At 36.9% G+C, this 27,686-nt stretch overlaps 1 long non-coding RNA gene across 1 annotated transcript in view; it reads left to right on the top strand.

Annotated features, from left to right (window-relative positions):
- Positions 1 to 18,982, top strand: part of LOC132709149 (uncharacterized) — a 40,506-nt gene extending 21,524 nt beyond the window's left edge. Inside the window, exon 3 of the long non-coding RNA XR_009620183.2 lies at positions 18,829 to 18,982. This is a non-coding gene — a long non-coding RNA (uncharacterized LOC132709149). The remainder of the gene's footprint in view (positions 1 to 18,828) is intronic.
- Positions 18,983 to 27,686: the final 8,704 nt, after the last annotated feature.

Below are 27,686 nucleotides of genomic sequence, written 5' to 3'. Positions count from 1 at the left end.
CACTTGAACAAACAAACCCAAGCTTTCGGAAAAGAAACGAAATAATCTTTCCTTTTAAACTGACAGTATTTCGTTCCAGCAGTGTTTGAAATTTGGTTGCTACCCACTTTTTTTCCCCATAGAATGACAGAGAAAGCAAGTGGAGGATCAAATGGATTAGACACCGAGCAAAGCACTTTGGGGACGGAAAATGTTTGAAGCCAAACCACAGACCACATTTGTCAAGCTCTTAAGAAATAAAAATGAAGGATCAAAGCTGGAGCCTTTGACAAATATTAACATTTGTCACCTACGATTACTTTTGATGTACTTCTTTTTAAATTTGATAAAGGCAGCCAAGTTCTAAAAAAAAGGGGGGGAAAAGGAATCTTTGCACCTTCAGAAAAATAATATAACAGCAATATCACTAAAGCAAGGAATCTAAAATGAAGATAAGGAACTCTGAAAACTCCTTCCACCCCAAATTTAGCCATTGATTCATACATTTCATGAAAGCCACATCTCTGAGCCTAGAGATATCCGAAGGTATGGGATTTGAAGTACAGCAAATCTTACTTACTTACTTACTTACTTATTTATTTATTTACAAGTACAAGGAAACAAGTAACAGTATAGACATAGACATGGACACATGAAAAAGAATTGGCACAAATAAAAGGATATAAATAGGCAAAACATAGCCATAAACACATAGAATGATTACAGATAAATGGGGACAGTAGGACAGGGTGATAATTATTCAATAATGATTGAGAATGACCAACGTAAAGTTTCTCAATAAGATTTTTAAGGATTTTTTTGTTTTTTCTAACTCTCCAATATCTTCTTTAATTAATAACAATTAATTAAATTAATTAATTAATAACAATTTAATTAATTAATAACAATGCAACCTTTTGCATTTCTACTCAGAAATAAAAACTTCTACTCAAAAGAGTTCAAAGAGACTCATTCTTTATATGCTTATATAAGATGGTAGCCTCCCAGTGCCATCATAGAGACAAAACACAAATTACACAATTTCATACACAGAGTGTAGCTGATTTTAAAAAGACATTTTGTGGGTGCTCTATCTGGATCAGGATTACTGTGTATGACTTGGGAAGGCTTAAAGTTATTTTTCCCATCTGAATTTCATACACAGTTTCTGTGCTGTGGGACATCATTTTTCTATTTTTAAGCTCAGAGGAGAGAATTTATAAATTAAACTAGTTTAGGAAAGGGCTACTCCCCCCACTTGCATAGTCATCCTGATCCAGATATCTCCACAAGCAACCATTGCACTAATAAAATCCTTAGAATAAATGTACAGTCTGTGAATTAAAAATTCCTGAGTACGTGTACTAGGATTAAATGCAGTAGTCAATTACTGAACTGTTGATCTGATTAATATACTTTGACTACATCATAAATGCATTTATTCTCCAGTAAATATTTTGATAATACTCATTTTGTTGCTTATCACACACACATGATGTTTAATAATTTGGCCACAGCAATTTTTATCATGAGCCTGCTTAACCTGTACATATGTTCAATATCTATGCTGTACATCTACACATGAATATCTTGTTTTGTCTAATATTCCGAGCATCTGAATGCTATAGGCTTTTCACAAGGCTGTTAGATCAATGAATTTACAGTATTTTGTACTTGTATATTACAGTCATCATGTTTAATATCAAGACCGATTTCCTTTATAAAAAAAAAACAAAGTAAGATACACTCCCAGTAGACAGTTCTTTCTGTTTCTAAGATGAAAAGCTAAACGGAAAAAAAAAGTTATTTCAGTCAATTGAGTATTTGTGGTTGGGCAGACTGAATATGAGGCAGAAAGATAGATAATTTCTAGGCTCAGAGATGTGCCTCAGCTTCGACCGGCTGGGCGCCAGTTCTATTTTCCTCACCCTCTCAATCAGGTGATTTTCAAGCCCATGCTGACATCCAGAGCAGCAGAAATCCAATTAGAAGACTGGGCTCTGCTCCTTGTTTTATGAGCAACTTGATCCATACTGAAGGATTTACAATATATGGTCTAGTTCCTAGGCATGGCTCTGCATTCGGTGAGATGCATAATGGCAACAATAGCTCAGCCTTAATTTAAGAAATCAAGTCCTTGTCAAGGGTGGTAAATCATCTTTAAAACAAACACTCTTAAAGTTTTCAAGATAAAGGTCGTTCCCTTGTAATGATGTGGTAAGATGGAATGCCATGAGGAACTGGGCAGGGATTCAAAGCAGTAAAATCACATTAGGTAAGATTATAGTGGCCTCTTGTTGCTGGGATTTCGGAGAATGTTGGCACCAGGATGACATGCCAGATTATCTTTAACAGGACAAGTGTGTCCAATACATATTCTCACCTTCACTTTTAAAAAATCTAACAATATAGCCTTGGGGCCTTTCTAACCTTTCACTGCAGAATTAAATTGTGAAGAAGGGACTGATGAGGGCTGATCGGAGTTGATTGGATACACAAAAGGGAATTCTGAAGCACTCTATTAATTGTAATGCCATTTCAAATGCTGCTGGATTGTTGTTGTGCTTTTGATCATATCTGGAGGAGAATTATCTCTTCCAAGCATTTTTTAACTTGAAAGAACAGAGGCTGTTAGTTTTTAAGTCAATGCAATATGTGCTATTGCTGAAATCTTCATCATGACCCAGTGGAATAGATATTTCAACAATGTGTTATGAATGTTATAAAGTATGAATGTGCAGGAAAACGCTTGGGAAAGTCATTAGGACTTTCAGGAACATCTACAAGGGATTTTTGTTGTTGTTAATGGAGTTTCAGGTTTAAAAAAAAGGAGGGGAGATTAAAGTCTACAGTGATGGCCACACCATCTTGCCTTTTCTGACCTGACTCCGTAGACATGACTATTTTCTTTAGTGATGTGTCTGAAGACATGATTTTGAGTGTGCTACTATAATGAACCAAATTATTAAAGCAATGTGTCCATAATGCTTGTTTTCCCCCCCCTAGATTCTCGGAAAAACTTGAAAGAAGTATGCCTGCTCCAATTAAGCAGCAGTTGTAATTGCCAATGTTTGTAATATCTCTAGCTAGTCAAATCAATCTCCTTAAAAACTCTTTTTGACAAAGGCAGCATCTTACTTATTCTGAAAGACAAATATTTTTCCAGTAAAATAGGAAACAATTTTAACAGCTCTTCCTCGCTACTTTACTTATTGTATTCATTTGGGTATGTTCAATAGGCAATGATACAGACAGATGTTTGTATTACATAGGATCAGGGGTGGATTCTACTTGCCTTTACTACCGGTTCCCAACAGGGCTGCGCATGCGCTCTCGCTTTGCTTGCGCACATGTGCGTTCTTCTGCACATGTGCAGAAGCATTTTGGTGACATCAGGGTCAGTGGGCAGGGCCTCCCGCCGGTTTTACTACCAGTTCTATAGAACCGGTGTGAACCCGGGGCAACCCACCACTGGATAGGATCCAATGCTAGAGAATTCCAACCAGGACCAACATTTTTCTATATTTTATCTTTCCATCTCATAGGTGATTGATTTGCAAGTAAATAAAGTTGTAGGATCACCTATAGCTGGCCTTTCAAGCCTCTCTGTTGCCTTTCATGTATATGACATGTTCTGCCCATTTGTATTTTCATTTGTGTGCCATCGTTAAGGTTAGTTGTGGAGCAAATTTATGTATTCCACATTTTCTGAGAGAAATCTTTATTATCTACTTTTCCCTTACACACTGTGTTAATCACAGTTTCTTCTCTTTCAGCTTTGTCAGGCTCCACACTCTGTAGCTGTAGGTCATTTGATGATTTAACTATGGCGTTGATGGTGTTGATTCTTCCTTTAGTTTTTTCACCTGTTGGAAGATTGGTTATATGAGGTTAAAATTGAACATGTGCTGTTATTCAGCATGATACTTCTTGGTCAACTGTCTGCGTGGCATTGATCTCTTGGCCAAGGTGGATGTAAGAATTTATATTTTCTATTGGCTCATGATATGGTTTTATTTCATGGCATGGGTAGAACTGGTTTTGCAAGCTTTGGATCGTTTTTTGTTGATCTTCAGGCTGACTGCTCTCCTTGCCATATTGAACTCATGAGAAAACTCTGGTTTTGGACATGGTGGCTGATTTCCTCTCCTACCTCACATTTCCTGGCTCTTTTTGACTTTATGTTTTTCCCCATTATTACCAATTTCTGCCCTAAGCAGCACCAGCTTTTCTTTTGTCCTTCAAAAATCTTTATATTGTGACACCTTCCTTGGGATATCACCTGGTCCTCCTTTTGAATCTCAGACTTTGTCAGTCTAGCAGTCCAATCTATGAAGATTTTTCTTCTTCTATAACATGGCAACTCATTTTCTAATCATTAGGCAGGAATGGGATATGATATAATTGGTGCTACATTTGATCCAGTGTGAATTTGACACTGATATTTTTTTCCTTTTAAATTTGGAAAGGCACTCTATAATCTATATACAATAGAAATTTTATCTGATTTGTGACCTCAGTGCTTATAATTTTTAAATACTGAAATAAAGCCAGTGTGATCGTGTTATTAACGACCTCTCTTTTTGTTCATATTCCTTTATTAATATTTGACTGATTCTGGATGTAATCTTGTGCCAGCTTGCTTCCAAGTAAACATAGAGGTGATTTTGAATGAGTTCTTTATCTATATTTTTCTTACTGAAAAGCTGAAAGGAAAGCAGTGGAGTAAGTACTTAGAGCATACTGGTGGTTAAAACTGGTTGTACAGGTTTATGTGTCTATCCCTGCACAATGTTGCCCTTGTAAAGCTTTGTACTATAACAGGTGAACTTGGATTGCCCTTGTAGTGCAAAGTTTATTTCCTGGGCATCCCATTAAAATGGTTTCTTAGACTATTGTAAATGATAAATCAATAAATAGGAGTTGTAAGAAGATGTGATTTAAAATTATTCTCTTCAAGGCAGGGAAAATAATTGTAAAAGCACTCAGAAGCAAATAGCTTGAAGGAAGTCTCTGAGTATTTGCTTACACCTAGACAGACAGAATACAGTGAAAACTGTGCTAAAAGATTATTTTCCATTTAAAAATAATGGTTTATAGTAGAAGAGGTGTTGTGAAAGTTGGACCATGAAAAAATAGATAAGAGGAAAATCGACTTGCTTGAACTGTAGTATTGGAGAAAGTTCCTAAGCATTGCTTGGATGACAAAAGCGACAAAGGAACAAGTTTTTATCTTCTTGTAAGTTGACCTGACATCCTTGATGGTGAGATAGGTGACATATAAATTTAATAAAATAAATAAATATTACCCACAGATCTTGCTTATACAAGTAGTCCTCATTTAATGGCTACAATTTGGATTGGCAACTTGTTCATTAAGTGAAGCAATTCCTAAGTGAAATTGCAGCAATGTTTTTCTCTTGCTTTTGCTTTCTTTTGTTTTTATAGACCTTTGAAGGTCATAATGTGAGAACTGGTCACAAAGTTACTTTTTCATCACTATTGTAATGGTGAATGGTTGCTAAAATGGCAGTCACTAAATGAGGATTACTTCTAGTAAGAAATACAAGGTACCTATTTTATGCATTGGGAGTGTGCTTTTTAATTCTTAAAAAATCTTGGAAGATGTATTTATTTATTTGAGAAATGGCTTCCCACATTTTGGTGCAAATGAAGTAATTGATTAAAATATACTGCTCAAAAAAATAAAGGAAACACAAGGAGAAGACATCTGAGATCTGAATGAATGAAACAGCCTTATTAAATACTTTGTTCTTTACATACAGTAGTTTATACACTGCTCAAAAAACTAAAGGGAACACAAAACTACTGTATGTAATGAACGAAGTATTTAATAAGACTATTTCATTCATTCAGATCTCGGATGTCTTCTGCTTGTGTTCCCTTTATTTTTTTGAGCAGTGTATATTCTTTTCTAATCATCCTGGTAATTTCAAAAGGGATCTGTTCTGTGAGATTTGATGGGATTGAGAAGAAAGCCAATTCATCCTCCTCATGGAACTCATTTTATGTATCAATACATTGTACTTCTCCTGTGTTTTGTAAACTAAGAGATTGGTTGATTTCTTTTTGAAGACATGTAAATAAAATTTATTCACTGTTGGTTGAATTTGCCCAATTACAGCAAATCACCTTTTCCAAAGATGATTATCTAATAATGAATGAGCAGGGCAGGAAAAAAGAAAATGTTTGAGAAGTTATTTCATTACGGCCTTGCCAACTTTTTGGGAGATTTTGCATTTATGGTTGGAGTAAGCTAGTTTTAAGACAGCTTATTTCAATAGTTGCAGGGGAAAACTATGCAGGAAATTTTGGAAAGATAATGATGCAGACCAGTAAAAGAAAAAGTGGAAGTTAAATGTGTACATGATATCAATGAATGATAAATAACTAAAAATGAAAGACAATCAATGCTACCTCAAATGACAGGGTTGCCTCTACTTCATTAAGGTAGTAATGGTGTGGTACTTTCTGAAATGGCTTTCCTAGATTCAACTATAATGTAAAATTACTGCCCTAAAAACAGAACATGGTTGAGAAAGTGCTGCAACTTCAATTACAATTTGCAATAGAATTGCAAAATTGATTATCTGGACCTCTTTTACTCAGGGTTCCAACCAAGGTATAAAATGGAAACAATATTGATTGCCTTCATTGGGGCTTGGATGGAGATAATATGTGCCTCCTGATATTTGATTTCTCAGTAGTATTTGGTACAATTGACCATTGTATCCTTCTGGATACTTCCAAGGGCTATGGGTTGTTGGCATGATTTTATAACTGTTCTGCTCCTTTAGTGAGACCTACTTTGATGTGTTTTTTAAAGACACCAAGCTAGAATTTGGAAGACTACAAGATCTAGTCCTACCTGGATGTAATGGTATCTAGCAATGATCTTGGAAGACAGAAAGGAGAGCTGCAGTCTGGACAACTGGCATATAAAAGATACCTCAGCTCACTGAAGGGAAGAGAGCATAGGAAACATTTCAGAAGATTTTTGGACAGTAAAATAAAAGGAGAGAAATACTTTCAGACTTGCAAGATTCTGTTAATTTAACCTTACAATAAACCGGCTGCTAGTATTTCTGGTTGTGCTTCTTATCAGGACTACCTTGCAGGGCTAAGACTCAGGCATGAAACTAGCTTGATAAATTTGAACCAGTCATTCTTTGTTAGCTCTAGAGAGAATGCAATGGCAAACGACATCAGCAAATAGTTGACAAGAAAACTGAATGGATTTGTCAATGTGGTTGCCAGAGGTCAACTCTGACTTGAAGACATAAATGGCAAAAAAATAAAATAAATGGTTATAGTGGTAGAGGAAAGGAAATGAGTGTTCCTTTTTCATTGTTGCATGGCTGAGTTCTCTCACCTTTACTCTTTAATATCTACTGTATATTAAACTAATTGGAGAATTCATCTTTTGGTTCAGAATGAGTTTTCATCAACGTGCTGATGATACCCAGCTGTACTTCTCCACCAAGGCAAGATTGGAGATGCTGTGGAAGCCTTAACACAGAATCCAAATGCTAGGGGATTTGGATGAGTACAAACTGCAATTGAGCCCCAACAAGAAAGAGCTTCTGTTTATTAAAAAATCATATGGTTTTCTGCTTCAGTTTTATCTCTGGATGAGTGGCATTTCCCTGAAGAAGCAAGTCCATAATTTAAGAGCTCTGCTAAACTCATTGGTAATGCTGGATTTGCTGTGAAAATCTTGGTTGGGAGGCTTCTGTTCTCAGCTTCAGTAGGTGAACTAGTTACAGCACAATCTACAATTGAAGGCCCTGACAATTTATTATGCCTATCATTACTAGATGATTGAAATACTTCTTAAATGAGATTGCATTGAAGACTACTCTGGAACTGCAATTCCTGCAAAATTAGCAGCCCACGTGTAAGGAAAAAGAGCTGTCGTGGCCACATTGCACCTGTGATAAGTTTCCAAGTGAAAGGGGCCTGCTTTATGCATAGTTGGCTTGTTCACTATTCCATCTGTTCCTGAGATAAAAGTGCTAGAAGCCTGAAAAAGCCAAGGATGGGAGCAACTTCTATGGTGGCTCCCATCCCTGAGGAACAACTTCATCCAAAGATTGGTTGGCATCTATCTTGGCATCCTACTAGAAAAGTTTGGACTAACAGACAGTTTTGACTTATAACTCACTGGAATGTATAGTTGGTGCTATGGATGCCACCTCTATTATTTTATTATCCAAATAATTTTAATATTCAATTCAAGAAGTTGAAGAGGATTTTATTGGTTCTATTTGCACTGTAAATTGATGATAACCACAGTTTCTGAGCATATGCTGTGATGAACCAATCAAGAGAGCTCTTGAGTTATTTTCATCAAGACAGCATGACATGCCCCCAGAGGACCACACTCTTTGAAAAGGATACAAATAGCAATTGCGTGCACAGGAAAAGCGTGCAAAACATTTCAGATTCAGACTGTTGGAAGCTCAAAACACTTCATTTTGAGTTCAAAATAGTTACTTAGTCCAAATGTTTGCAGAACTGTTTTGAGTTTGGAACCCATCCAGAATGATCAGAGCAGCCTGCATTGAACAAAAAATAATTCTTTTTAACTCAAAACAGTAGTACAGGACATTTATGTTCAAAATCTGTATCTTGTCTTTTCAGGCATGAAGAAGTGTTCAGAGGAGAATAATTACAATTGCCCAGTCACAAGGCATTACAGTGACAAAATGAATGTGTTATTTCCAGACCAGAAGTACTTCCAAAAGGAAAAATATATATTGTAAAGTGGAGCAATCAATGAACCAATGAACATAAAACTCATTAAATGAACATGAATTTCAGCAAATATGGCATGCTTTTAACAAATAATATACAGCAGATAATTTTTATCTCATCCAAATCTACCTAGCTACTTTAGGCATGTAATCCAGTCTGAAAACACTGGAACACCTTCTTATCTTTAATATATTTACACTCCCATTTTACAGATAGGGGACTACTAGAGAGAACACAAGTTGTATTTGGTTGAAATAATCACTGAATGGAAATGATTTGTGAATGCTTGCTGGAGAGAAGAAAATAAAGATCCAATGGCAGCTTTAACATTTTAATAGATCCTTGAATTTTTTTTTTAAGTTGATATGCTCAGGGAAGTGACAAATTCTGACATATCTATACAAAAGCTATAGAAACGCTTTGGGGAAATAACCAACATTTTGTTCACCTTTTCTTCACATATATGGGTTCTGCCTGCTTCTCTTTAAGTTTTTAAACTTAAAGTTCCCTTAACCTGCTCATTCAGGTTATGAGCAAAATTCTCTATGGATGCCTGTTTTCTCAAAAAAGTCACAAATAAAAGGAAAGAAAAGAGAAAAGAGAAAGAAAAACTGCTTTAAGAGGCATTTGCAAAACTGGACAAGAATTTCCCAACCAGCTTGCATGTCTGAAAAGATAAGCTCTGGTCAACTGAGCCCCAATTCTTCTGTCTCCACTTTGTGATATGTTTTATGATCTCAGACACAGCAGATTGTTAGCCTGCAATGTTTGGAAATAGTAGATGATTAAACCTTCTGGCCAGGTGTAAATGCAACCTTTGTCTTCCTCAAGCTGTGTGAGAATTACCTCCTTTCTCAAAATTCCCACCTGGCATTGGCACCTTGAGCCTTAGAAAATAACCCCATCATATTGGGAAAATCTAACTTTACGATATTTCTAATTTATTAATGTATCAGTTTGGATTGTTCTGAGATTCAGGAAAAGTGCTGAACAAACCACTGGAAAAAAAATACAAAGAATGTGCCCTCGGAGTTGTGTATCCCCTCCTCCACTAGGGAATTTTGTTCCAGGTAAATAATAAAAAGTGTAATGATTTACTAGGCTTTTAAAGTGAACTGAAGGTAAGTTTGCATTGCTTCTCTATCTGAATATTCACTCTACCCCCCTTCCCCCCAGCCCCATATACACGTCCATCTTTGTCATATGACATTCTCTTCCTAATCTTAATGTATTTTTGTTCCTTAAGAATTTGGCAACATTTAGAATGTTACCTTGGGAGTCACAAAACAATGATGTTGTTTCATACAGAAATGTTGACATAGACAATGCAGAGTAGTTGCATGTGTCTGTGTCAGGTCTCTTTCATTTCAGCCTTCAGGTACCTTTAGAAGTTGCATGGCAGAAAGATCTTTGTTACTTTTTTCCCCCTTCTTGAAGTAGGAAATTCAGTTTTGGGAATATTGCATTTCTTGGAACTGCCTTGTCAAGATTGGAGTTGCACATGAGGAGCCCTGATTGTAGTGTTGGAGATGAATCAAAAAGAGAAGGACTGGCAACATCATCTTTGATATGATAGGATAGCGATCTCTTTCGGGGATGTTCTCTTTGAATACAAGCATATGAAAGAAATAAGGTTTTACCAGTAGAGATATGGGTATTCTGTGTCCAAGTCCCATCTCTGGCTTTGAAAGCAATTTCCAGAATATAGGGTGCCAACATTATCGTTCTTATATTGGGGTGGCTTTAAAGGGCAGTTTGTAGCTTGCCTTTTAAATGACCTTCAAAGCCCACAAGTCTTACAAAATAATCTGCGTTAGTTATGCCCTTTTTATACTTGTCCTTTTCATCTTTCAGTTTATCAGAGTTCTTTGTGCAGCCATGCTGGTTTCTTTTGCAATCTCTTATTTTTCTTCTTCATTGGAATTGTGTTAGACTGGGCTTTTATAATCTCATTTTTCAAAGTTTCTCAAGCTTCTTGGGTTGTTTTCCCCTTGAGGATTCTCATCCATGGAATCCTTCCCAAGCTCTCTTTACGTTTATTGAAATCAGCTTGCTTAAAGACTCTAGTTTGACTTTGTTCTGTTACTTGTGCTTGTATAATGTTGCATTCTAAAATTGTATGGTCACTCCCTGTCAAGTTTCTTGTGATTTCTATCATTTCTTTTCTGTTAGTGAGAATTAAGTCCAGTATGTCTGACCTTCTAGTTCCCTTCTCTACCTTTTGGGAGAAAAAGTTGTCTGCTAGGTTTGTCAGGAATCTGTTTGATCTTCCACTAGGTGCAGAGTTTTTCTCCCAGTTGATCTCAGGGTAATTAAAGTCCTCCATAACTATTGTGATGTGCTTCCTACATATGTTAGTTAACTGATTAGCAAAAAGTTCATCTATTTCCTCTGTTTGGTTGGTGCCTTGTAGTATATGCCTATGACAATGTCATTCTTTTTTCATTTTATAGTGCAAATGCACTGAAGATGGTTTTCATCATTGTTCTGTTGTGTTTCTGTAGAGATGTAGTTATTTCTTATATATAGTGCAACTCCACCTCCTCTTTTATTAAGTCTGTTTCTTTTAAACAATTTAAATGGTTCTAGCTGTATATTCCATTCATGGGTTTCATCCCACCAAAGTTTCTGAAATGGCAACAATATCATATTTACCCTCATACCCTCATGTACTTGGATTTTTAATTCATCCTGTTTATTCATCAAAATTTTGTGCATTGGTATATAGACATTTGAGTCCTTTTTCACTGGACCCTATGTTTATTTTCTGGCGAAACTGATTTGTGTCTGAGTTCCCCAGACTCAGTGTTTTAAATCTTCTGTGTTTTAAATCTAGAGTATCTGATTAAGTTCCCTCACTGAACATCTCTCTTATTTCCTCTGCAAATGAATATTTGAACGAGCCAGTCCCTCCAAACAGTCAGTATTACAAGGTTTAATTTCATATCTGAAAGAGTAAAAGAAGGATTGCCTCACATGGAAAACAATAGAAGCAAATGAGACCACTCTTAAAATGGCTAGCTGAAAGCAGACGCAAAATGGCTCCATGTTATATTTAGGCTACAATTTCCATTCTTTGTAGGACAATAACCTTATTAATTGTTAAATGATCCTTGTGAATGTTCATAGCTGAGAGAAATATATTTTATGCTATCTGAACAACCAACTGGGCATTTAGCCATGAGAGGTGATGGCAGTTGCAACGCAACATGAGTTTTTCATCTCCTCCAATTCTGCAATTTAGCTCCAAGTTTTTAATCTATTATTTCCAAGTAAGCAAAGCAAAACTAGGCAAATCTGAATGCTGAAAGCTGTCAGCTACATGAGCAATGTCAGTGGGAGGGCCAAATATCACAGAGTTGACAGCCTGTCAGAGTCAGAGGATATATTTTGGCCCAGTAGTCAAGTTAGTGAACGTTCTCTACAGTTCATTGTGTCCTTGGCTCTTGTGATAGGAGTGAGGACATTCAAGGGAGCCAAGCCCTCCAGCTGAACTAAGCAGAGCATCCGTATATATCTTTATTCCCTTCCATATAGCTTTTCTTTTCCCTTCAAAAATGCACACCCAGAACTTTTCTACTTTTCTCCCTTCTTCCTTCCCAAATCACTTTTGCTTTATTCTTAAGGGGCTTATATACATGAGTTTAAACATTTGGTTTTTCATTTTGTCTTGGCAGTAGTACAAGATGCTGGGAGTTGTGCCATGCTTTCACTCCCAGTGAATGAAAAACGTGCATCATCCTGATAAGAGGGTGACTGTGGAACCCTGGAAGGGAAGCCAAACCGAGCCTGCATGCCCTAGGCTATCCTGGTTTGTGAGTAAAGAACAAATCCTAATATATCAAGCTGACAAGGTTTTCTTACAAGTTTAATGGCAGTTTCCCTTCTGGAACATACAGCAGCAATGAGATTCTTTGATACATTCTAGTTTGTTGTTTTTGTTTTTAGTTTACTTTATTGTCATTGCACCTCGTATAACGAAATTAAATGCCATCTTCAGTGTACATTATACATTAAAAAAACCCCACATTCTTCACATTCTACACAATTGAGTTGAAAACCCCTGATATTGCATTAATATTGCACTATACAGTAGAATTCAATATACGGTAGTTACTGCTCTGGGATAGAAGCTGTTTTTCAACCTATTTGTCCTTATTTTTATTGTCCTGTACCATCTACCAACTATTACTACTCAGATAGTAATAGTTCAAAAAAAGGGTGCCCAGAATGAGATGGATCTTTAAGAATGTTTTGAACTTTCTTAAGGCAGCGGGAGCTATAAAGCTCTTCCAAAGAGGAAGCAAAAGACTGAAGAAGACCATCTTTTCTGTGGTTCTCATGGAAGTTGGTCACATGGCTTCCCTAGTCACCTAGACTAGGAATTAGGCTTGACGAACGTACTCCAGGATGCTTTAAGTAGGAATAGCAAATAAAATCTCAACAGCAGCAAAAAACAGCATTAAGAATTCACTTAATGACCAATACTATATCTCTTAGGGCTGAGGTTTTTGTTTTGATTCTTTTAATATTGCTAATATAATGGTTTTCATATAATCCTGTTTAGGCACAAGAAGAAGCCAGCAATCCCTATGAAGCGAAGTTATTCATCAAAGGCACTCATGCTTTTCAGGAGCTAGTATCTGGTGTCTTCCGAGCTAATTGTTCCCAACAGCATTCACTGTGAATGGACGAGAACCAGGGGTGGGCTGCAGGGGGTTCACAGCAGTGGTGGGTTGCCCCCAGTTCACACCGGTTCTATAGAACTGGTAGTAAAACCGGCGGGAGGGTCCGCCCACTGACCCTGATGACATGAAAATGTTTCTGCACTTGCACAGAAGAGCGCACGTGCATGTTTGCGAAGTGCGTGTGCACACGCGGCCCCATTGCGAACCAGTAGTAAAGGTAAGTAGAACCCACCCCTGGTTCACAGAGGTTCACGAGAACCTCTAGTAAAATTCTGTGCTGTTTGGAGAACCCCCAAATCCCATTCCTGGCTGGCCTCGCCTACCCCACCCCGCCTCTCCCAGGAGTCCTCACGCAGCCCATTTTCATGCAGGTAAGTGGAGGGCATGTGCAGAGGCTCAGGGAGGGGGAAAATGGGCCTACAGGAAGCTTGGGAAGGCCAGAAACAGGTCCTTTTCCAGCCTCCAGAGGGCTTCTGGAGCCTGGGGGGGCTGTTTTTGCTCTCCTGGAGGCTCGAGGAAAGCCTCTGCAGCTGAGGAAGGGCAAAAACACCATCACCGCGCCCTGGTGTAGGAGGCAGACTAGGCCACACACACCATGGCCATGCCCACCCAGTAACCAGGCAGAGACCCCCTTGCTAAAATTTTTGAAACCCACCCCTGACGAGGACCCCAGTTCACAGGCGAAAACCTTATCTGACTTTTATATACATGTTTATATCCTGCTTGTCATGACACATAAGTGGCAGCCATCTTAAATACTGACTACAAAGGAATATTGTTATTTTGCCATTCTTTCATTTACTGCTAAGCAACATATTTGTTCTCCAAATTATAGCATTTTGGAAGGGAGAAGAAACAAAGTTGCATTTACAAACAAAATTATATTATTACTTCTGAATTCAATAAAGATCAAAGTACTTGAATGTAAAAAAAAAAGAGTACAGAGTACAAGGCTATTTTTTGTTTAATTTAGTAAACATATTTTAGTTAAAATAACCAGTTTAATTAAATAATTAAAAGAATCAGACATAACAAATACAAAAATATAATGATTGCATTTATTTATTAGATATATTTCTCAGCTTTCATTGAGCAACAGTGTGGCACACTGCATTGCTTCTACCTATTTTTCCCTCAGAACAACATCATCCCTCACTAGTAGGTTGCGCTGAGAGAGAGTGACTGATCCAAAGTCACTTAGAGATCTTTCATGGCTGACGTGGGCTAAAACTTGGGTTTTCCTAGTCTCAGTCCAACATTTTATAGACAATTTAGATATCATAGACCATAAATTCTGTTGACTTCTAATAAATCACAAACAAATAAAATTATGTTTCTTGGGGTGGGGAGATGGCTATGGAAAGTTTCACAGGAATCCTTGAACTCTCTGAATTTTTATTGAATTGTTATATATTATTGGTAAATTAATCTTCCTGCATGCTTTTTTCAGTGGTTGCTGTTTGTGATGTGGGTGCATGTGGATTCCCCCCTGAGTCTTTTTTTTAATGTTTGTCACTTGCTAAAAGTAGCATTTTTTTTCTTCAAAGATTCAACTTTTTGAGAAGACTTTGTTCACAGCTATATATATATATATATATATATATATATATATATATATATATATAAACAGCATTTGAAAGTTGCTGTTAAAAATATGAAAGTAGTAAAAAAATCAACATTATTATAAATACCATGCAGCTTATAAATGCCATTATCAGTGTTACATGGTTTTGGTAAATAAATTCAACAATAAATCTCTGGAGAATGCATTATTGTTCATATAATATTGAGACTGCATATACCAATATTGCCTACATCAATATTGCCAGTGGAGATGAAGCATAAGCAAATAGATAAATGTTTGGGGATGGGGAATAAATGGAATTCAATTCCAGATTAGGCATACTGAATTTAAGATGGCACTCGCAAAAAGACATTGTGAAAGAAATAGTCCATAATGTTTACATGAAACTCAAGAGCGAAGAGTAATCTGGAGCAAAGTGCAACATCTAGATCAAAGCATTATTTGAAAATAGAGCTACATGGAACAGTGATGCAGTTTGGAAAGTCAATAGATCTCTTAATACACTAAATACATCGCTGTAATGTGAGAGTACTAACTATTCTTTAAATTATTAATTCAAATTGAACATGAAAATTCTTCCTGTTGCTTTTTCCAAAAAGGATGGCAATTTTAATATGACAGTCCTCCCCTCCCCTCAAAAAACTCCCCTCATTATCTGCTCTCAACTAATTTAATATAGCCCTCCTATTTTAATGGTAAATTATCTGGAGAAAAATCACCGCTGCTTTTTACAGTCTTAACAAATGTCAGAAAATGGTAGTTTATGTGAAAACTTAGGTCAGAATTAAAGACCCCAATCAAAATAATTAGAATATGCTTAACATAATGCAACAAAGAATATTAGAATGAATGAATTTATTGGAATGAATGAATGAATAAATGAGAAGACTGAAGACACAACTGATAAAAAAGTAAACAGAAAAGAAGGAGTGTATTGTTTCAAACAGAGCACCCAAAGTGCCAGATCTGCTGTAACATTTCATAGGCTTCTCTGTCTTCACTGAGGACATTTTTAAAAAGCATCTCCCAATATAAGAATAGCCAAGCTACTGAGCTGAACTTTTTAGTATTATCCTATAATTTCATAACTTTTGAAGAAGGGAGATTCTCATTTCATTTCCAGGCAGTTTAGTTCTTACTTTATTGCCTTGAAATTGTGTTGCCTAACTGACTCATAATACTTCCAAGATATTGATTTCTGCAAAAAATCAGTAGTTGTCTTTAAGACTGCAACCTTGGAAAGATATCATTTGCTCCTGCAAGCAGAGTAGCAACAAGTCAGGCAAGGTCAGACATCTGCTACTTTCCCTACTTCTTATCCATAATGTTGCAATTATCAAGGTTTTACTGCTCACGAGCATCACCAAAACCTTGAAGATGATACAGGCTGACCAATTTTCTCTTCTAGTCATAACAACTATTCAGCTGCTGCAAGGTGAGGAATGCAATGCTGTTCTAACCAAACCAATATTTACTTCAATTTGAATGCTTGCTCCTCTGCTCTATATCTGAGTCAGAGGCACAAATGCTCAGATTAAGAACAAATACAAAAACCAAGACCTTATACAAATACTTCTAGCCATTTCATTACATTCTGATTTATTTTACTTTTGATGATCCATCAAAGAAGGGAAGAGATAGACTCACACAGACACGCACACACAAACAACACGTGTTGTAAATTCTTTAACGTAACATTTATTGCAATCTTTAAACATGATTGTTTCTTGTGCCTTCCTCAATTTCTGAAAAGGAAAAATGTGGCATCACTATCAAGAATGCTTTGTATGTCAGATTTTCTCAGTAAAACACAATTCAGTCTGGAGCGAGTGAATTCTGTATTAGTTCAATCTTCTCTTTCCTGTAACGTATTTTGTTGCCACAAATACACATCACACATAATTGGGGGGGGGGAATTACCACTGAGAAAACTGATCTATATTTGTCATAATGTTTTTCCCCCTCCTTCCTTTTTTCTTCTCTCTGTCTGATCCACTTATTCTGCTGAAATTCTGTTCGTATGTTATTAAATTATCAAAGAATCTTATGTGGGACATAAGTGAGTTAGAAGCAACATTGTTTTTCTTTCTCTCTTCATTCTTCTTATTTCTTTAAATCTGTGTTTTCAAACTTGGCAACTTTAAAGTGAGTGGACTTCAGCCCCCAGAGTTCCCTAGCCAGTGAGGCTGGAAGTTGAAGTTAAAGAGTCCAATTTTGAAAAACACTGATGTAAAGGAATTCTCACTACTAAAATCAATGACAAACCAGTTTGAGTATGTGTCACTGTTCAGAAAGATAAAATCTAGCAAAACTGTGGCCTTTCTGCCACGTGTCCTCTTGTGGGATCCTTGGTTCTCTCTGAGTTTAGTTGTTTGCTTGCAGAAATTTTGTCACCAGACTAAGTATCATCTTCAGTGCTTGAAAGGAATGGGGTTTGAAAGAACCAAGCACAGAGATCATCAAGGACTTCATAGTTTAACCCCGAACTACATATATTCTCTTCCATTGGTACATATTCTTTTCCTCGTTGAGTATTGGAGAGAATTTGCATTAGAGGACCTTGTGCACACCGGAAGAAGATTCTAAGGTCAAATTCCCACCCCCCTCCAAGTTCAGAATATTTTCAGCCTCACAACAGAGGCACCATCCTATAACTTTCTTAAGAGATCATACGATTAGGTTCCAAGGCTCCATAAATTGATCTTCTACTTAAGGTTTAGGGCCATTTATTTGAATTGTGTATCTTAGTCCCAAACTTACAAAAGGAAACAAACACCAAGTTTAAAGTTAATAAAACTTCATGAAATCTAAAAGTGTTTAAAATACATTAATTGTGCAGTGCGCCCACATCTCAGTTCATATTTTTTGGTTCACTCTAACTCCTAAGCAAATAAGTAAATTAACTTAGCAGAAAACTAACATTTTACATTACAACTAGCTTTTTACATTTCTGATAAAATGAAAAAGAGAAAGAGGAGAACACAGCACAATGACAGTTAATCTACTTGCATTTGGAAAAAATCTGTCAGTGTTTTCCTTTCTACGTAAAACTTGGTTGGTTTGGGTGTTCAATACCACTCTGTACAAAGGACTTATAGCCTTCTGTTTCAATGGCTTATTGACATAAGGTGGGGTTTGGGGCTTCTGCAGTGGAGGCAACTTCCTGTCACAGTTTCTAATAGTCATAAATCAGAACAATGGGGCTGCCTTTTTGTTCATAACACTAAGTATCAGGAGGAAATTTTTGAAGACCTTCACAGAGGAAAATAAAAGTAGTTAACCCTAGCCATCATAATAATTCCTTCTAATAGTGCTTGAATTAATTTTCAAAATTAGAATTCATCTGAAGTTCTTTTCTTTCTTTTATGCAACTATCACCAAGCTAGCCAGTCAATACTCAGAAAGTGTATCAGACATAATAATTCCATTTTGTAAAGAAAATTTAGTAGCTGGGTTCACACACCATTCAAAGCTATAATCTGATTTATTTGGTTCAATTCAGTATGATAAGTGAATTCAATCTTTATAACTTTATAAACTACGGTTTATGTTTTAGTGTTATATGAACCAGGCTACTGTAATATATTCAATAAATAACAAACCATGTAAATTATTATTTATTTATTAAATGTATAGTATATGCTGCTCATCTCCTTGATAAGATGATTCTGTGTGGTAATAAAAGGAAATAAAAATGTGAATTAGTGTCTCCATCATATTACATTTCCTTTCCTTCTCTTCTTTTCAAATGGTACCAGCAATGTCAAGATACTTTGAAGTTAATTCTAATTTTTTCAGATTGCTCCTCATACCACAAATAATGGAAATTATTTTCAAGTTGCTTTAAATAAATACTACTAAACCACTCATATTACATGACAAAAGAGAAACATCTGAAGAATCCATTGATTTGGTCAATTTTGGTAAGTAACTTTCATGGACAATAGTTTTTAAGCGCTATAATTTTATGTATTTATATGTTTGTAAATATTTTAGCAATATTTTTAAGGAGAGTACTTTCTACTGACTTTGCATGTTTTTTTTTTTTAAACAGCTAATCTCAGATATAAAAAGAGCATTTCTTACCCACTAGATCTTGGAAGAAACAGCATCAAAGAGTTTGAAACTTGAGTGTATGTGAAAGGCAATACCAATTTGATGAATTTTCATTACTTGAACATAGATTTCAGTTCCAAGTTAGGAGAAATGTATGGGTAGTAAGAGCAGATTGATATATTGATCAACTCTTAATGAAGGTCATTTTTTTTCCTTGCTGGAGATTTTAAAGAATTCCAGAATTCCTGCAACAAACAGTATGAGCTAGTCAGATGCATGACCTACAAAATATTGCTGAATTACTGCTCCCAGTGTCTCTGACCACTGGTTAAGATGGCTGATGGTTGTAAATTTGACATTTTGAGAGTTATGAGTCCTCTACGCCTGGTATAAACAAAGTCCCCTCGAAAATACATTTTTGAGGAGACATAGGCTTGCAGAGATGTGATCATGAAGTCATTATACACCAGCCAAGGTTTATTTCAGATACAGAAGGTCTCCATTCTGTAGGTCTTCAGTACATGTACTGCATCTGAATGGCTTCTTTATTGGTTTCATTAAATGAATAAATTCTGGGGAGCATTACTTTATATATGGAAAGATTTTTCCACTGAAATTAATAGCAACTCACCCTCTGCCAAAACAAGAATTCTTCTGTACATCTGATATCTCAGTTTGTGAACTAAGGATATTAAGTTCAGAATCAATGTAAAAGACCTTTATTGTTTATATATAATAGCTAAATATTCAACTGCTGTGAGTTAAGACATTCATGAGAACAGCTAAATTTGCCCTAATATTCTGTGTTTGTGTCCATGTTTGTCTATAGTTATAGCTATATTTATTCCATGCTGAGAGTCACCTATGGTGAAATGGACAGTTACAGTATATAAATCTGATTAATAAATAAATACTTGCTGTGTACAATTGAATTATAATTTTTTTGCACAAGAGTGAATTCACCTTGTTTTTAAATTTAACCTTTCCTTTTAACATAAAGATGAAATAAAATTTAGCCCAAAATCTGGCCTGAAAATTCCCTGTAAAGTGTGTATTGAAGGAAAACAATGGAGTATCTTAATCTGAGGTGGGGGCAGGACTGTGATCCAACATTGAGTTACTATGGCATTCAGACAGTTCTATCTTCTTCTTTTGTAATGCCAGTATCAGCCTGCATATAATCATGATTGGTGCTTCCTTGTGAGCTGAAACCCTCCACTATTATGCCTCCATGCAATCTATAAAGGGAGAATCTCTAATGTACACCCCCTTTTTTCTTTTTTACTTTCTCCCCTCACCTCTGCTAGCCAAGCTCTGTCTGTACCCAGGAATAAGAAGCTCTTGGAGTGTTTCAGCACTCTGTCTTTCTCCACTGGGTAAATAGACAACCAAAATATTCAGGCATCTTGGCCTTTTAGTGACCCTTCACCTGACCTATCCCTAGTCACTCTCACCAACAGTTTTATTTATCTTGGGTCCTTGGTGCTCTCAATGCTGAGGCATCACCTTCTCTGGCTGCATCTCCCAGTTCCACTGCAGCTATTTGCCAGTTACAGCTGAAAGGTATACAGTCAGTTATATGAGAAAAACAATGTTGAGTTTCCACTGCTGCCTTTGATATTCCTGTGGGAAGATGATAGCAATTCCAATGTGGCCAGGACCCTTAAGCCCTTCCATCTGTACTACTCCTCTCACTGCCAAGCCATTATCTCTGTTATCACGGCTTCTGATTAGGAGGCTGTTTCCCTCTCACTTAACACACAGAATGCATACTCCAGGGAAATCCTGGTGCAGTAGCTGGGTTTCCCAGCACAATAAGTGAATGCCTCCATTAAAATAGCCTTCTTGTAGCCTCCCAAGATGATGCCTTGTCCTGGGATGAGATCAGAAGCAGTGAAAGTATGATTTCATGGCTCAAGCTACAATTCCAGAAAGGATTACTCACAGTTAGAGAAATGCACAAAAGATACTAAATCAGTCCAGAAGCTGAAAAGTAAACAAGTCCAGATCCAATCAGTGTTTCAGAGAACAAAGGCAAGAGAGTGATATCAGGTTATATTGATACACTATCAGTGAGGCTTCAAAACAACCAGTAGACTTTGTTTCCATTAATGAATTATCCATAGACAGAGAATTTCATATTAGAATCTATAGCAATCCTTACTCAGAATTTAATCCTGATCTGTCTTTAAGGCCATCCAGGTGTATTAAGTTAATAGCATTTACTCAACTGTGGCCTCCAAAACTCGATCTGGCTTCACACTCCGCTTCGTAAGCTTATATTTTCATGCCTCTTGCTTTCTGATGCCTAACCAAAAGGGAGCATCAATCATGTGGCCTTGTACTGGTAAGTTTAGATCAGAGTCCTGGGCCATTGGAAATTCATTTTGGTCCAAATTTGTGGTGAGGGTCCATCTGGTGCAGAGGATCAATGGATCACTTGACCCTGTTTTCCCTTCTAAAAAGTCTTCCTCAGAGGTGCCACCCAAACTAAAAGTCTAAGTTAACTAGATATTTTTTATAAACCTGTATGTATATTATTCTATATTATTTATGTATTATTTATACATATTACATTTATTTATTTATTATTCATATACATATATATTATTAAGTATATTATTATATATTACTGTATATTATTTTTTTATACCCCTGTATGACCTCCTTTCAAAATGGGGGTAGCATTTTCTTTTTAAATAATAATTTTATTATACTACTATTTAAATGTTTCCTTCAATGAATAAAAATGGGACATGTCTTATAAAGTTGTCATTTAGTTGTCGGAACAGCTTCCTATAATAAAAGTACAGGGCAACATAGACCCCAAATTCTAGTATTTTTGCAACATTACATTGATCTGAGTTATTTATGTGAAGAAAGGATCAGTTGTCTTCAGTAACCTGGAGGGCTGCTGCAAACATCCAGATGATCCCTAGAGGGCTAGAGTTATCCTCAACTCTTTATTGGAATCTAGTGGTCATCTAGGTTTTTGAAGCCCAAATTTTGTATCTTTAGTATAATATAAGCTAGCTCTATGATATTAGCTAGAAGAAAAAGATGCTTTCCTTTCATTACAGTGGGTGCTTTACAGAGGTGGTATTCAGCAGGTTCTGATCAGTTCTGGAGAACTTATAGCAGAAATTTTGACTAGTTCGGTGAACCGGTAAATACCATCTCTGACTGGCCCCGCCCCCATCTATTATCTGCCTCCTAGTCCCAGTTGATCGAGAGGAAATGGAAATTTTGCAGTAACCTTCCCCTGGAGTGGGGAGGGAATGGAGATTTTATAGTATCATTCCCCTGCCACTCCCACCAAGCCACACCCCATCCACCAAGCCACACCCCACCCACCAAGCCACGCCAACCAAGCTACGTCACGCCACGCCTGCCACACCACGCCCACCAAGCTACGCCTACAGAACCGCTAGTAAAAAAAATTTGAATCCCACCACTGGTGCTTTATCAGAGAATGCTTAAAACAATAACTCAGGGTTCATTTTCTTACTTTAAAAAGAAATCAATATGCATGTGATCCTGAATACATATATATTAAAAATCCACTGTAGTGTAGCTGTTGGTTCACATGAGTACATGACAATCATATTGAACCACAATAACTAATCTAAGTGTATGATACTGGATTGGTTATTGTAAAAAATCACAGAGAGGACCTTGGGAAAATTAGGCAGAGACCATAATGCCTGCAGAAACAGAAGTATATTTTAGGCCAGGGCAACAGGGAAAGTGTGAGAAAGAGGCTCTTTTCTAATTCATAAAATGTAAGGGGGGAAGAAGAAGAGGAGAAGTCAGTCAGGCTTTTATATTATTTTATATGTTTTATATTTCTATAGCCTCTGTCAATAAAATAGAGTTCTGATTTGTGGAGTCGGTTTCTTGTCATGGCTTACCTCATAGGGCTGACACATCATTTGCCTCTAATACAGAAATGCTCTTTTTAAGTCCTCAAAAGCCTCTTTCAAGCTAGTTTATTACAGATATATAAGATGTCAAACCCCTTCATCCACATCAGCCTATGATTATGGAAATGGTGCTCAGAAATGGAGCATACCCCATGGGGAAAAATATTATTGTGTTTCATAAATGACCAGAGGACTCCCTGTCGATGTTTTGGCAAATGTATGGATTTTTCAAATAGTATGCTAAGGAAATGAATGGTCAATATTCATGTCTGAAAAAGTGAATTTATCAAAGAGAGGCTTGGGCCATGGAAGACTGCCTATTCTTTCTGCATACTTTCCATATTCTATAGCCTCTAGAGTAGAGTTGCCACTTCATATCGCATGCTACCCACTATCCATAGATCTTCAACAGAGAGCAGCCTTAGCTTTACTTACTCTGTGTAAAGATAAGAGGGCAGGGAGGGAATATCATGTCAGGGAATGTCTGTTGTCTAAATAGTGACTAGAAACATCCCATCTCAAATACAGGCCCATTATCAAGCCCAGCTTAAATAAACTTCACTGTGCATTCAGTGATCAACCTCCCTCAGAGCTGCCGGCTCCATTCATCACTGCCACCTTTTCAAAGTGACTCAGTGATGGCTCATGATCATTAACCTAGTAATAGTGTGCTTTACATTAAAGTGAAGGCACATCAAACAACAGGCCCTTCCTATGCATAAGGTAACTAAATGATAGAATAGACATTCCCAGGCTAACAACATACAGATGCTAACAAAAAAAAAAAAAAAAAAAAAAACAAGGAATGGACAATAATGATTTGGAGACAGCAGACGTGCCTGCTATTTATGCCATTGTTTTCCTTGTTAGTATTATAATAATTGATTTTCTAGGTGAAAATCAGGATATGTAAGATTGATTTTGACAAGCATGCTGGGGATCAACCTCTTTATGAAACAATATCAATAATACGTTTCTTATGTTTATAACTGACATAGGTCCAATAATCTAATAATGTTAATTATATCATAGCTGGGGTCTAAAGAGCACCAAAAACTTTCCTAAAGCATTTCTATACACATATAATTCCTAATTTAAATTTCTGAATCCAATTTCATTCTTTGCAACAAATACTCTTTCAACTGGTCTATAATTGATCAACAGCAGTGGAAGGCAGGGAGTTATTACAGATTGGGAGATGCATAGAATAGCTCAAAGCACACATTCCAGTAGAGAGAAGTTCCTTGAGGATGGGCTCCAGCACAAGTCTGAAAGTTCAGAAGACTAAGCCTCTGGTCCCGGTGACCGACCCAGACTGGATCTTGCAACATTTTCCTGGGAATTTGCCTTCATTTGTGAGACTGAATTATCCTCAAAATATTCTGAAAGATATGTTAGTGGCTTTGAATCTCTTCTAAACCTACCAAGCATATCTGCATATTCAAGATCCTTGTAGAGCGCTGTAGTTATCACCCTACTAACTGCATGTAACATTTAAATAAAATACATATCATAGTTAACATTGATCCAAGATTCAGTGAGTATGGGATAAACATCCTGGGGAAGTTGTGTAACAGATCATTTGAGTTGTACTGTATAAAATGCTAGTAGAAATGGTAACACTGGTAATAATAGGGAATTAACTAGCAACCTTTTAGCTGAAAAGAAATCCTTATTTCAATACTTTGCAGATCAGCAATAATACTGACAAGTTTTCATTATGATAAGGAAGAAACAACCATCTCTGGAGAGAAGGAATGAGAAAGAAAGAAAATGTATGTGGAAGAAAGAGAGAAAGTGCTTTGCTTCTTGTTCTTCAACATATTTGCTGTGCGTATAAACGTTTGTGAGTGAAAGATTCACTTAAATGTCTTTAGATCGATCCAGATAGCTAGCAGCTTGAAGGTTGGCAGCAAGATTTCAAATTAATTTTGTGCTGTAACATTCATATAATGCAGGCCAAATGTGAAATCAACAAAAAGGGAGAAAAAATTAAAGGAAAACATTCTGAAGTAAACAGATGGGCCTTATGTTCACTAGAAGGAAACATTTTGATCTCAGTGTGATTAATAATTAAAATATATTACTGTGTGCGATAAGATGACATAATAGTAAGGTCAGCTTCCACAGGTCATTTCCAGCAATTTCAAAGCTACAACAGGCTTGTGAATCAATAAGTGGCAATACAAAAGTCAGTAAAGTTATTGAGCACATCCATATCCTCCACCATATTGCTTGTAGCCTAAGCTGTGGTGGCATTAAAGAGAAACAATGCAATCCTAAAGGAGGGAGGGGGGCTGGTTTGCCTCAACTAAGAGAGGAGAGGATTGGGCACACTTAAGTTGGCTTCTCTTGTGCAGGCCTTTTATGGGAGGCCTTCATGCTGTTCCATGTCTCAGATGCAGCATTTGAATTAGGCCAGCAATCTGGCACACATTGCTGTGAGCAGAACACGAATTGGTTGGGATTAGCTTTCCATTTAAGCTTTTGGCCACAGCCGTGTCTTGTAATGTGTCTGCCACAATAGGGGGTTTGTTCTCAGCAGGGGAGGAACTGCAAAACCGAGTGGGCTGGAGTTGTTTGTTTGTATTGTAGCACTCCGATATTTATTTCATTTCCCGCTCTCAACTTTCCATGGATTAAACCTCGCTTAAACAATATAGCCCACTTTGGCATTTGAGGTTCGGTTTAAAACAGCAATAAAGTTCTTAATTTCCTAAGAAATCCTCTTCCTTCCTCTTCATCCCTCACCACACCTAGAGTTTCTTTGGATTCGACCAGCCAGTCACCCACAAAGCATCTTCAAAGCAGGACTGGTATGGAAATTTCCCTCACTCCTTTCATCAATATAGAACAGTCTGAAAATTCTAGATAGCATCTGAAATTGAACCTGTCAGCCTTCCCCAGTCTGGCACTCTCCAAGTTGGAAGGCTTGAACTTCCAGAATTCCACAACCAGTGTGGTCATAGCTGAGAATTCTTGGAGGGCATCAAGGTTGGAGAGGACTAATCTAAATGGCTTTTCTTCCACTCAAGGCCCATCTGACTAAATTATTTCTTACATGTGTAGAAGTGGAAAAATTCCAAATGTAACATCTTTATTTTAGAAAGTTGCAGCAACTATTAGTACTGGACTTGTCAGAATCATGATCCTGGCCATAGTTAAGAATAGAGTCACTTGCATCTCTGCCAAAGTTATTTACGTTGCTTTTTTACATGGTGGCTGGTTGCTTCACATGCTAGATTAAATGTGCATTATACCCATGAAACAATTGCTTCCAAAATGCCCTTATACCGTGTTTCCCTGAAAATAAGAGCTCCCCGCATAATAAGCCCAATCGGGCTTTTGAGCGCATGCACTAAAATAAGCCCTCCCAAAAAATAAACCCGCCCCGAAAATAAGCCCGCCCCGAAAATATTTAAGTGCATGCGCAGCCGGTCCCCACCATTTCCTCTGGTTAGGGTTAGGGAGACAAAGCTAGAAATCAGGTAAGACGGCAAGAAGAGCCCCGTCTTGCTCCACACATCCCAAAATAATAAGACCTCCCTGAAAATAAGGCCAAGCACTTATTTCGGGGTTCAAAAAAATATAAGACAGGGTCTTATTTTTGGGAAAACTTGGTAATTATAAAGCACCTCTAGCAAATATATTTATGTGCCTATGACTTGACAGGCTTCCTAACCTGGTGTTTACAGACTCATACAAATGACTATGATTCCCACTGCTCCATACTGGCTGAGGTTGAAATTTGTAGACCCAACACATTAGACAGAGAGGAAAAGGCACAGCAGTAGAGTAATCAAGAGACAGAAAGGGATCAAGGTGGGAGAAATAAGAGCATCAGCAGAAGGAAATAGAAATGATATAAACATCTTTGCTGAATTTAAAATCATGCTAGAGATCTTGATGAAACTCTATCCATAACTCTAGCAGAGAAAAGATGTCCCATCTTTGGAACAACCATTGACCAAACGCATAAAGTTTCTTACTCCACAGAGATAGTCTTTTTTCTTACTTCTAACAGGTAAGGACTTATATACATAATTACATTATAAAAATGAAACCACCCTCTTTCTGTCTCATCTGATGGAAGACACACTGCCTTTATTGTTTCCTAACCACTTCTAGTAATTCTACCACGGCCAATACTTGGCAGAACATCAGGGTACTGCTTTCCACAAATGATCAAATACGACTCCTGAGTGAACATCCAAAAGAATGGAAGGATTAAAACAAAAAGAATGAAACCTCCTCTGTATAAGCAGGTGACCTAAGCTCATGATACTCCCTTATATGTCATTTTACAAGGACAACATAATGTTATAAATGCAACTATTGTTAACCCAAGCAACCACCACTGTAGAGAATGTGAGGAGAGGAAATTGTGAAATAGCTCAACTGAGTCTTATTGTTTTGATGTTCACTCATCGATGTAATTTTTTTTTTAAAAAAAAGATCTTGGTCTAGATGAACATGAGCTGCTTTATTGAGGTGGGTGCCCTTACTGAATCCACCTGCAGTTGTCAGAGCTTTTACCAATCAGATACAACCACAATAGTGAGTTTTCTAAAAGAATCCCTTGTTACTTTTTCATGGTGGCACAAACATGCCACAATAACAATTTTTTTCTGCCACGTCCACATGATGTTGTCTACTTTATCCTCAATTCTTATCTGA

Source organism: Pantherophis guttatus, chromosome 3, assembly GCF_059756535.1.
Source record: "Pantherophis guttatus breed Tessera chromosome 3, ASM5975653v1, whole genome shotgun sequence".
In the NCBI taxonomy this organism is placed as follows: domain Eukaryota; kingdom Metazoa; phylum Chordata; class Lepidosauria; order Squamata; family Colubridae; genus Pantherophis; species Pantherophis guttatus.
Note: the sequence above shows the minus strand (reverse complement) of the source record. Positions and strands in the feature narration are given on the sequence as shown.